This window comes from Theropithecus gelada, chromosome X (assembly GCF_003255815.1).
Source record: "Theropithecus gelada isolate Dixy chromosome X, Tgel_1.0, whole genome shotgun sequence".
NCBI classification, from domain to species: domain Eukaryota; kingdom Metazoa; phylum Chordata; class Mammalia; order Primates; family Cercopithecidae; genus Theropithecus; species Theropithecus gelada.
This window is the reverse complement of record NC_037689.1, coordinates 39,762,833-39,775,898: the sequence shown is the minus strand read 5'-3', so window position 1 is coordinate 39,775,898 and position 13,066 is coordinate 39,762,833.

Here is a 13,066-nt window from a genome sequence, read left to right as displayed (position 1 = left end):
TTCCCTACTGAATTCCACAATAATGTGCCTGCCATTGTGTTTGGTCCTAACAGTAATCCCTCATTATCAGATCTCAAAATGATATTTTGTCCCATTTCCTTTAAGCTGTTAGCACTTTAAACTGAGAATTCATTCAAATCTCACTTTAAATATTTTCTTGAAGGTCTCATTCCTTTACTCATTTGTTCAATCAGTGTGTTTGAATGCTTGTCAGCTCACCCTTAATGTCTCAATTTCTTTGATTATTTTTCCCTTGAGGAGGAATGTTATACTTACAAATCATAAAGGAAAATGAAATGATTCCAATATTTTAACTGGCTGGTATTTATTTATTCAATTGGGATAGACAATAAATTTTAGAGCAAGTTTTTGAAAGGCTGAAACATTAGGATTCCATGTTCTGTATTTTTAAAAAAACCTCTAAGTGATTGTTTCAATCAAAATCTATAAAAATAAATCTAAAATTCTTTCTTCTTATTATATACAATTAAATGAACATATCTTCAATTCAACTTATTTAAAGAAGCACAATATAAATATTTCTGTCAAAAAATTCCATACTAGGACAAACCCTTGTTATCCTATGAGACAGCTCAAGAATGTTGCCTAATCAAGAAATATCAACCCCCCCAGGAAGTCACTAGTGTGAAGCTAAAGTGCTCACCACTGGGGTCTCTTCTGCTTTAATATTTTGGCTGAAGATGTAGATGGCATGTATATCTCTTCTGCACCTGACTTGAGACAGGGAGGAATCTTAGGAATTCAAGGCATACAGGTTGAGACAACAGGTATCAGCTAGGAGGCTGTGACTATAAGCTGCAAGATGATGGTTGGGGGTAGCCAAAGACTGTCACTAATGAATTGCCTACAGAAAGCCCCCATGACAAGGGCTTTGTTAAAAGTGTCCTTCATCAGGGCAAAGGGGGTGGGGGGGGGGGAAGAGAGAGAGAGAAAGAGAGAGATACGCAGATTCCAGGAGAAAATTTCAATCAAGGCAGGGAGTGTGGTGGAGCTGGGGCTTGGAGGCACTAGTCAGGAACTGGCAAGGAGAGAGAGGACTTGGCTGGAGAAGGCATTTGAGGATTAGCTGAATGAGAGCATGAAGAGAATGCCCGATCAAGTTAAGAAATCCCAAGGCAAGATCAGAGCATCACTGCTGCATAGAACAAAGGGTCAAGGGGTCTGATTATAGGAAGTCCCCTCTGGAAGTCCCTTTGGAGGCAGCCAGGCCTCTTCAGATTGGATACAAAGCTGCACTTAGACTCAATATCAGCTTTTCCTTGAGTGTCTGTATTAGTCCTTTCTCACACTGCTAATAAAGACATTCCTGAGACTGGGTAATTTATAAAGGAATGAGGTTTAATTGACTCACAGTTTCATATGGCTGAGGAGGCCTCACAGTCAATCAGAAGGCAAAGGAAGAGCAAAGTTACATCTTACATGGTGGCTGGCAAGAGAGGGCATGTACAGGGAAACTCCCCTTTATCAAACCATCAGATCACGTGAGATGTATTCACTATCACAAGAACAGTATGGGAAAAACCCACCCCCATGATCCCATTACCTCCCACTGGGTCCCTCCCAGAACACGTGGGAATTTTGGGAGCTACAATTCAAGATGAGATTTGGGTGGGGACGCAGCCAAACCATATCAATGTCCCACAAAAATCTCTTCCAAATGGTTTTTGTGCTCAAATTAGTTTGGAAAATACTGCATACCCTACCCTCTCTTGGAGTTTTTACAGTAATACATATTTATAGTGAGTTTTTAGTTAGTTAAAGGCTCAGAAGAGTGATTAGCTTTAATTACTCCAGTGTATTAATCAGGAGAGGACAGGTTATGCTGTAATAACAAACATCCCTCAAATGTCACTGCCTTCAAATAACAAGGCTTTATTTCTTATTTATGTTCCATGCCCGCCAAGGATCAGATCAGCAGAGGTTCTGTTCCTTGTCATCACTGGACTCACACTGAAGGGGCAATCACCATGTAGAACACTGCAAGTTGCTGTAACAGAGAGAAAAGAGAATGTGGTAAAGCATGCACTTGCTCTTAAAGCTTCCAACCAAAAATGATATGTACCCATTCTGCTCACGTTCTGTCAACCAAAGCAAATCACGTGGCTATACATGGCAGGAATGCAGTTTTGAACTAAATATGACGAAAGATTTTCTGAAAATTTGAATAAAGCCCCTCTTCTGACTATGGCTCACAAGGCCCTACAGGATTTGGCCCCAATTTGCCGCTTCTGTCAAATTTCATGCCATTCTTTCCTACTTCTCTGAGTTCTAGGCATGCTTACTGTTCTAAGAGTGCTTAAAACACACCAGGCTCTTGTCAGCCACAAGGCCTTTGCACTTTATGTTTCCTCTGCCTGGAAGTTTCTTCTTTAGCTTTTGTATTGTTAGCTCCATTTTGTTCTGGACTTAGCTTCAACATCACCTCCACATAGAAGCCTTCTTTGACTGCTCACTCTAAATTAACATCCACAACTCATCATTTATTTTCTCTCATGGTGCCCACCTATTTTAGTTGTATCGTGAATCACCAGTTGTAATTACTTCATTTATTTATTTATTTATTATCTGACTTTTTCATCCAAATATAAGTCCCATGTGGGCAGAAAATTTGTCTATCATGTTCACCCTAAATCTCTAGCACCTTGTACATATTAGGTGCTCAATATATGTCTGCTGAATGAATAATATGTTCTTTGATGGTTATTACAGACAATTTCAAGCAAGATAGAGCGAATAGTATAATTAACCCTGATGTTCCCATTGCTGAGTCTCAGCAATTTGCAACTCATGACCAATCTCATTTCATCTCAGTTCCCACCCTCTTCTAGCCTCCTGAACTATTTTGAAGGAATCCAAGACATCATATCACTTCATCTACAAATATGTATCTCTAAAAGATAAGGGTTCTTTTAAAAAAATGATAATACAATGATTGCACTTTAAAATGTTAACAATATGAACACTTACAGCTGTACACAGATGGCACAAGCTGCCTCACTAAGAAGCGAGAGCCTATTTGACTGATGAATGTTTACTGAACCTTTACAATATGCCAGACACCATTTTCACAGTGATACATACAAGTAAGGTCCCTCCAGTTGATGTTCTGGGGAAGGGGCAACAATCAGAAATAGGAGGTAAGGCCTCCTTCCCCACAGGGCTCCCCCAACACTGTGTCCAAGGCAGTCTGAGGAAAGGATTCTGCAGAAAAGATTTCTGCTTCGCTGGGGGACTGGTCCTACTTAAGGATTCTTACTTTAATGATATTTTTACTTTCCTGTGAACCAATTCCTCATTTACATCTCAAAATATTTATATGAAAAGCATTTCCTCTTATTTTTCTTTGCAGGAAGTAACCTGGATTTTTCTGACTTCTGCATGCCTTACTTCTTATATTTACCAAACAGGCCAATAAATTGGCCAAGGTAAGTGGCTAGGGCTGCCCCTAGTCCATATGCTGTCTCTGTGTGAATTAGAAAAAGGCATGGCTTGCTCCAGACAGAGCAGCCCTGTATCAGAATGCATGGCTTGGTATGCAGACTACAGAGCTGGATTTCAGACCCTCCTTTCCCATCAACCAGGCACCCACCCTTGTGTGGTAAACAACCTCTACAACAGTACATGGCTGACCTGCAGGGGGCTATCTGATCAAGGTGTTTTTCTCACTGCTTTAGTTCTGTGCAACTTATGTTGCCTGCCCCTAGACACAAGTGATTCAGTAAAACCATTACAATGCAAAGGTGAGAAATGGCGTGTGACTTGTGACAGATATCTGCTACTCATTTGTCAAAATCCACTGTGTGTGAGAAACAGTTAGTGGGACAGTAGTGTTATGAATATAAAGCACAGTATTTTACAAAGATCCTGATTCTACTGACAGCCAACTATTTGAATTATTTCATAAAAGTGTGGTATGACTGTCTCATTCTGATGCATTTCTAAAAAATATACATAGGCAATAAATCCAAGGCTTATGAATCCACTTCCTGTCAAGAAGTATATGTCATTATAATGTCTGTTGTCATGGAAATAGTTGGGATTTTTCAGACATACGAAGGAACCTAAGTAGGTTGAAAATGTGTAGATATGTCACACTCATTCTGTCCCCTAAATTAAAATTTTTTTTTCCAAATGGGGGAAAAATCCATCGCAAGAATAAAAAATCCAGAAACATGTTGGAATACCACACTTTCAGTTTGAGAAAGCTAAGGTTTTTTTCCCCCCCTCTCTTTGAACAAGCAAACAAAACCCAAAAAGTGGTAGTTCTATGTATCCAAAAAACTAGCTGAAGTTCTGGACTCTTGCTTACCTTGGTATAGAATCTTTATGTCAGGAGGCTGGATGAATGCTACGTGTCACCTTGCTCTCTGCAGGGATGAATAATTTGGTGGTGTGCTGTCCAATGTAGCAGCCACTAGCCACATGTGGCTATTGAGCTCATGAAATGTGGCAGCTAATCCTAACGGAGATGTGTTGTGAGAGTAAAACAAATGCTGGATTTCAAAGGCTTAGTACAAAGAAAATAATGTAAAATAGGTCATCAATAATTTATCAATATTGATTATATGTTGAAATGATACTATTTTAGATCTACTGGGTTAAAGAAAATATGTCACTAAGATTAATTTTATTTGTTCCTTTTTACCTTTTATAGAATGGTTATTTGAAAATTTTGAATTCTCCATATGGCTCACATTATATATTTCTTTTTGGACAGTGCTGATATAGATATAAGCAGCACTAGCATGACATCAAAGTGTCTGGCCAACTGTAACAACCAAAAACTCATCCATTCTTGTGCATGTTTTATCTGTTTGGCAGCCAGTTAGATTGCTGACCTGGTTTTTTTCTGGGTAGATACAGGCAAAGAGAAATGCATTGTGGAGATGAGGTGGGTCGGGGGTACATGCGTTATAAGAACAGGTTTTGTAGCGGCATACTCACTAGGTGACTTGAGGCAAACATCAATGAAACCCCCAACTGTTTCTGTCAGACCTCCACTCATGGTGGTGCAATTGTCCCTATGGGCTCTCTTATTCTCTACGGAGCATATCACATTATCTAAGACTGTCAAGTGATGGGGAGAATTGTAAGATTCTATCATTACATGGTAATGTCTGTAAAATGCATATATATACCTTGTTTTACATGAAATTTTTGGACAGGAAAAGAATGAACTGAAGTAAAATGAATTTGGGAAAGCTGGCAAACTTTTCACAGAGTCCTGATTAGTACATTTCATTGCAAATCCATTTTTTTTCCCCCATACCATCTGAGACAGTCAAGATCTCTTTTTTCAGGGCCTATAAGGTGCAAATCTTTTAAAAAAGAAAAAAACCGGTCAAGCACAGTGGCTCACACCTGTAATCCCAGCACTTTGGGAGGCTGAAGTGAGAGGATCACTTGAGCCCAGGGGTTTGAGACCAGCCTAGGCAACATGGCAAGACCTCGCCTCTATAAAAAATTTAAAAAAATTAGCCAGGTGTGGTGGTTCATGTGTATAGTTCCAGCTACTCGGGAGGCTGAGGTGGGAGCATCACTTGAGTCTGGGAAGTCAAGGCTGCAGTGAGCTATGATTGTGCAACTGCACTCCAGCCTGAATGACAGAGGGAAAATTTGTCTCAAAAATCAAACAAATAAAAACAAAACAAAACAAAAAAAACCCTGAAAAAAACCCTGCCACTGAGATTCCTGGGTAATACCCATGTGTATATGGACTCTGTTACTGTGCCACATTACAATTGCTAAATGCCCCTTGCATGGTGGGTACTTTATTTATATAAACTCTTTTCTTATTGTATTCTTGCAAAGTAGGTATTTTCATTCCATTTTAAAAATAAAGAAACTGTGGTTCAAATGCTAATGCAATTTGCCCAAGGTCTCAAAGCTTCTAAGTAGACTGGGAGGATTTGAAAACAGGTCTGTCTGGCTCCAAAGTCTAAGTTCTTTCCCTTGGAACTCATTGTCTCCTTTTCAAACATGCAGCAATAATTGCTTCAGAGCCACACAATTCTACATGTACACTGAAAGTGCAGGCTTGCTCTAAGGGTTGGATTTTATTCTAGATTCTGAGAGGTCCTCAAAGTGGGAGAGTCAGCTGCCAAGGATTAAAGGGCAAGGAGGAACTCAATGAAGACTAGGAGTAAAGGAATAAGAATAGGACTATAAGCCAAAACAGCAAGCTCTTTATCACTGGCCTGGAGACCCTGGGGGGATCATTTAATTCCTCTGCACCTGGATCATTTAATTCCTCTGCACCTCACTGCCTCTACCTGAAAAACTGAGATGATATTTAGCCACTTGGCCTCCTTTATAGGGTTGTAATGAGAAACATATTAGGTACTATATGGAAAGTGCTTTGTAAACTCTAAGCTCTATAAATAAGGTATTATTAAACTAAAATTTCACATTGTCCTGTTTTTAATATGGGGTGATAATTGGTTCGTCTTAAGTAGATAGTAGTCAATTGAATAAAGAAAGTTTATTTGTTTGTGTACATCTCAAAGAGAACAAACCTAAGTTTCATCATCTAGAATGGTTATGAGAGACAATGAGTTTTAAACACTTAGTAGTGGTAATTCTAAAAACTCAATGGCCAGAAACTAATTTCTATGGCCAGAAAGGAGCGTCAAGTCACTTGGTCCATACCTGGAAATATTCTTATTCATAAAATATAGGACCTATTTGAATTAAACTACACAATTTTTACTGTGGATATAAAATCACACTTGAAGGAATCATGGAGACATAGGATGTTCTTGGATGGAAAGACTTAGTATTACATACAGTAATAATGATTCTACCCAGATTAATCGATATCTTCAACACAATCCCAATCAAAATTCCCACGAGACATTATTGATAATTTAATACAATAATTTAAAATTTTATGTGGAAAAGTAAATGGGTAAAATAATTCTGAATAAAGGAGAGTAATAAGTGGAAGACTGACCTTCAAGGAAGATTCCTATCTTCCTTTCTTGGCCCCAAGTCTTCATCTTCCCCTGTATCTGCATCTTTTATCATGCGACTTTGTAGTTCTTCTGAAGGCCCCTTAACCTTGGGCTTAGTCACATGTGACTTCCCATGGCCAATGGAATGCCAACAGGAGTGATGTGAGTCAGCTCTGAGTCTAAGCCTTATGAGGCCCCACAGGTTTCCACGCATTCTCTCGCCCCTCTGCCATTGATCTGTGAGGAATCCATCCTGGCTAGTCTGTTGGTTAAAGGAAGTGATGGATGTGGAACAGAGCCACCTCAGATGACTCATAGATCTGCAGTGGCAAGCCCACCTCCCCAGTCATTGCAGCCTGAGGAAGACTCACCTAGATGAGTTGCATCCCAGTCCCTCTGCACATGTCTGAGCGCTAGTAAATTATTGTTGTAAGCCACTGAGCTTTGGTATGGTTTGTAATGCAGCTATAGCTAACTGATTGACATAGCCCCACCACACTTGAAAACTATTGCTATAGTATAATCAGTGTGAGGCGGAGACGGCATTCAAATCTGGGTCTGTTATTCTCCAAAGCCCACACCTTCCTTTCCTGAGGAAGTGAATTTTAGGTTTGTGTCAATGATCGTTGTTCACTCTCCGCAGGTCATTCCTAACATTGTTTAGGAATGAAATCCAAAGATCTACTTTGTCATATGACCTGTGATACAAATGCCCTTGTTGAGAAAGGGGAATAGATGCAAAATCGATTCATGTGCTCTATTCTTCCAAGACCGTAAGTGGTTGATTTCCCTTATTAGATATTCAGTCCACGGCATATGGGACAAAATGAATCTTCTTTGTCATGAAAATCCCACTCCCTTCTTTCCACAGTGGACAGAAAATATGCCCTGAAAACCTGCCTCCTTAGATGTCATCTTTTCCTGATGGTATTTTGGAAGCTGTGAACCTGCTAGGGAAGGATAATGTACAATATCTCAGGCAATAATTCATGACTTATATGGGCAGAGCTTTTTAGTTTGAAAAGAAAAAAAAAGGCTTCTATGTTAACGTTTGACACAGACTGCAAGAATCTTTCAGGAAGACTCCATTGTCAACTTCTCAACAACTGGTAATGACTCTTGGCTCCCGTTCTGTGGGTGCGCAGCAGTATTTCAGCTTCTTTCAGTATCTCATAAAAATCACAGCTAATAAACTCCAATCGGCACCTGAAGGAAGGGGTTCTTGCTTCCCACTGTAATGTACTGGGCTCCGCAGCACTTCAAAGGCAAGGCAGATTCTTCTGTCTACCTTGCCCCAGTTTCTATCCCTGGGTGAAGATTAACCATGTATGCTCTGGGAAAATCTGGTCTGAGTTTGCTTTAAAGCCTTTCGTATCCCTTTAAATCAGCTGTTCAATTCGACAGCCCACTAACATAGTCTCTCTTTTCAGTAGGGAGAGGGCGTATTCTTGGTTTCCACTGGATCCTTTCATTTCCTGCGTCCTCTCCTATGCACCCCGTGCTTCCAATTTGTTCTTTGCAGAAGATGAAGCATGTATGCTCATGAGAGAAGCCTGATCATTTTAAAGTTTAATGACAAGTCAAAACTTAATTTGAGATTTATTGGGTGCCTGGCTCCCGATACTTGAAAAATAGTTTGCTCTTAGCTAAGGTTTGGGGTCAGATGCACAGTCTCAAGGTCACATGACATAAATTTTTATGGAACTTCAACTGAAAAAATGTTTTTTGTGTGCCCAGAGCCTTCCTCCCTGAACCTTTAATTGTTACTGTGCCTTTATATTGGGAATCACAAAGTCTGGGTTCTCAGAAAACACTTTGTGAGGATGCACAGGCTATCTTTTAAAAATAGGCTGTTTTAAAATACCAGTTTCTTCTTTCACCACATCGCAGAGATATTGAGTGTTGCTGAATCCAGGCAAAATGAGACAGAGCAATACTTACTGATGGTAAAATTAGATGACAAAGGCTATGTCACAGTGTGGTGGTGGTGGCATTACTTAGTGATTTAGGGGTAAACTTTCTCCGAGTTTGAGTTGTGTTTCTCATTACTCTCAAGAGAAGACATAATTCTCAGGCTTGCTTCAATATGCTTTCAAAGAGATAAAAGAAACAAATGTAGACCTCATGAGAACATGTCCAGTCATGCCTAGTTATTTTTAAGGCAAAATATACCTCTTATTCTTCTAATGAGATATTGACAACAAGCCTATAGGGATCTAAATATTCCGGACTTACTGAATCCATCAATCAACTATCCAGAAGACAGTATTTCCCCCCACATTTTAATATCTCTGAAATCAGGATGTATCTGGTGGATGATGCCTTAGTATTGTCATCAGCCAGGCAGTGAGCATTGTCTGCGCATGTGCAAACTTGAACTGAAAACTTTCAGTGTCACCTTCAGGTAAAAATCTAGAAAACGCAAGCATTAAAACTTGGAGAATGGGCATCAGTGGCTTGGAAGAAAATCTCAGAGATGACAGTGGAGCACATCTCTATGAAAGGCTGTATCATCAGCTTTTTTTTTTTCCAATATAGAAGATGATGCATTATGGAAAGGCATGGGTATCTCTGATTTTGAGTTAGATTAATTCAGAAGCCTCAGGCTCAAACCTTTTAGTGTATGTTCTAGAGTAGTATATAGAAAAAAATCCCATATCACTAAAGTCAAAATGAGCTCATTCAACAAAGATAAAATAAAAATTGCAAGTGGTCAGAAAGTATCAAATTATTGTTTAGTTGGCAGTATTTTTATTTCTTGACGGTACCTAAAATAATGATGTGTCTTACAATCCATGGAATCTTAGATTTGCTGAAATGCAGTATTCCAATGGACTACCATCTTCCTTCTCTGATCAGTAGTGTCCAGCCAGGAAAAGTTTTGTGTTTACAGTCATGAGTTTGATGATGGCTCCAGCCTATGGGTACTACTGGCATAGTTCCACCTTGTGACTCAGTGGCCAAAAAGCAGTAGGATTCTCCTTCTATGGCTTTGTCATTGCATGTGTGCCTGCCTGAGTCATTGGATGTGGGTGCTGAACCCGTTAGTCTGACACATTTATTTGCCAATTTGTCAGGTATTTTACCCTTTCTGGTCAAATTTCATTTCTTGAAACATTTCAGTTCAAATGAGTCTTCTATGAAGAGAGAGAGTTTTGGGCCACCAGTGAGTGATAGAATTTTTCACAGCCTCAATGTCCAGAATAGAACTCCCAACTTACAAGTGTGTGAAAATGTCCTTCAAGTGTCAAAAAGCTGTCACAAGGTTCTGGAAGAGGAGGAGAAATCCTCAAGCTTGTTCTGAAATAATTAGGTGCAAAATAAATCAGGAACTTAGGAGAAATATGTACACAAATTAGCAAAAAGCAGGAGCCTAAGTTATGAAAAGAAAAAAAAAATAGAGCTACAAGAATTAATACAACCTTGTCCAGAACTATGTAGAAATGTGATAACTGGAGTCTTGATGGATAAGTCTTTTCACTTCTCAAATTCTCAATTTTCTTTTCTGCAAAATGGGGTATGCCTAGCTCATTAGGTGACTGGAACAATTATAATGCTTTCAAAATACTTATGTACAATCAAACCTATCACAATGAAATAACTAAATGTGCTCAGGATGCTATATGACTCAATAATCTCTGAACATACTTGTCTAAATGGATGTTCACAATGTCTTTAAATCATGGAGTAAGAATTAAATATGTTCTAAACAATATTTTTTTTTTAAAAAAAGGGAGATGCAGGCTGCATTTTAGAAAGATTTCCATTAAAATGTTTATATACATTTTGGAACTGATCGGTATATTTCAGTTATTTTGGATAATTCACATACATGGACAACCTCATCCTCAACCATGCTGGATAAATGGGGCATGGTGGTAAAGGCATAGTCTAAGAGCTTCAAATCAGACATTGGGAGAATTCAGTGCTATGACTCAGATAGAGACCTTGTGAGTCATGTGGCCCCAAAAGGGTCTTTGAAGCTGAACCTTTTATTTTCTTGATATCCATATAAACACAGTAAACCAAGACTATTTTAACTATAAATTATAGCAGATACTTAAAATGAAAATGTGAGAAGCAGAGCTCCATAATGGGTACTCCTCTTAAGGCTGCCTTATAGACTCCAAAAAACAAAGATTCCCACCTGCTGTTATTGGTATATAGGAAACTCACGTGTAATTGTGCATTTCCAAAAGTGGATGAGAAAAAATGGTAGATAGAATGTGGGAATACACTAAATAAATAGTAAAAGCTCTGTATGGCTTTTAGCATATTTCTCTGCTTCTTTCTCATCTGTGTTATTCATTAAAATCACCTAAACTGATATTTATGTAAGTCATCCTGCCCTGCCATCATTCTCCAATGTGAATTCTGCAAGTTTTCTGGTTAGATAAGGAGACCACTCCATATCTAGGGGTCCCTAATGTTGAATACATTTCCAATCTTTGAAACTTAAGCAAGTTTTCTTGCTCTAAAACAAACCACTCTGTCCTAGACAGTATTTCCAATTTAAAGGCATATGACTAGACTTTCAAAGAGCAAAGGGTAAAGAGTATGTTTTACAATTTTCCTTGGGAGCCTTCTTAGGGCTTCACCCTAAGAAATTTTCAGGAAAGGAATTTGTTCTAGACCTGTGTCACTGGCCACTGTGGCCCATTACTTGAAATGTGGCCAGTCCAAATTCAGATGTGCTATAAGTGTAAAATACACACCAGCTTTGAAAGCTTAGTTAAAAAAAAAAAGTATCTCACTGAAATTTTTATATTAATTACAAGTTGAAATTAAAATATTTGAAGTTAAATGAAGTGTATTGTTAAAGTTAATTTCACTTGATACCTGCTTTTTAAAAATGAAGCTACTAGAAAATGTGCAATTGCATATATGGCTCACAGTTAGGGCTTGCATATTTCTATTGGACAGATAGAGTATAACGAGGTTGGTTCACTCTGGCCTGGTTCCCTGATTCAAGTCCTTTTAGGACTAAGAATCTAAGAGTGAGAACTGGGAGATACTGGTTCTAACCTAGGATCTGCCACTGACCGTGTGAATCTCCCCTGAGCCGCAGAACCTGTGTCCATGATTTAGGGGCAATGAGACACCCTTCACACACCTTACAGGTTGACTGTGAAGATCAAATGAAATTATGTTGGTATCATCTAAAATACTCTCAACAGAAAGTATTTATTGGAAGTTTTCTGAGGCTTCCTGTCCTATTCCCGACCTCAAGGGAACATATCTTACATTACATGTTACCTGGGAACATCATATTCCATCCACAGCCTGTATTTACTGTGTGATTCTATATGGCAGATATTGTGCTGAGGACTTGATAAATGTTAGCTCGTTTATTCCATACATCCAACCTGTGAGACTGATACTATTATTAATGAGCATCAGAGGAGTGTGGTGATTAAGATCAGGTGCTCTGGAGCCAGACTACTTGGATGCATAAATGAGAGCCACCACTTAATAGCTGTGTGACATTGGGCAAGCTATTTAACCTAAGCCACAGGTTCCTCATCAGTACAAAGCAGAGTAAATAATAAGACTGCATCAGTTAAGGTAACGGTAGCTGCTGCAACAAGAAAAAACCAGATAGGCATGATGACTCACACATAATGGAACACTTGCACTTGTAAAGCAAAAACTGGATATTCCAAGCAGGGCTTCAGGAATGCAAGCTTCTTTACATTTCCTTAGAATGACTTTCAAAGTCACTGAGCTTGTCTGCATTAAGCTGGAAGAGGAAAGAACATAGATGATGATGTATAGAAGGAACTTGAGGCTCAGAGAGACAGAGTGACTTGTCCTAAGTCATACAACTAGGCAGTGGTAGCTCAGTGCACACTCATTTCTGTCTGATTCTGGAGCTCATACTGTGTACACAGTTCATGAGATGTACACAAAAAAAAGCCTAATCACATAAGCGTATTTCACACTTCCGTTTGCAATATGCCTGCTAACAGTTTATTGGCCAGAGCAAGTCACATGGCCAAGTCCAACATCAACAGGGGTGTATCCTCTGCTTCTAGTGGTAGGAACTACAAAGACACATGGAAAAGGGCATGAATGCATGGAAGGGTGAAGAA